The sequence below is a fragment of the Cystoisospora suis genome, assembly GCF_002600585.1.
Source record: "Cystoisospora suis strain Wien I chromosome Unknown contig_4349, whole genome shotgun sequence".
NCBI classification, from domain to species: domain Eukaryota; phylum Apicomplexa; class Conoidasida; order Eucoccidiorida; family Sarcocystidae; genus Cystoisospora; species Cystoisospora suis.
Window position 1 is genome coordinate 17342 of NW_027157141.1, and position 248 is coordinate 17589.

Genomic DNA, 248 nt, shown 5'->3' on the forward strand with positions numbered 1-248 from the left:
GAAGGACGAAACAACGAAGAAGAAGAACAGAATGGGGGAGGAAGACAGGAGACTCTTGACGAAGAGAGAGATGACGTCTGAGTAGTAAAGTGAATGAAATTTAGAGCCGTGTTTAACAACGTATACGCTATGGACAACTCGTTACTACAATACTGAAGATCTTCATAGATCTGATGACTTCGACTACTACCTCCTACGCCTCCTCGGTTTGTCAAAATAGTCCCACTTCTCTATCTCTCCCTCATTCT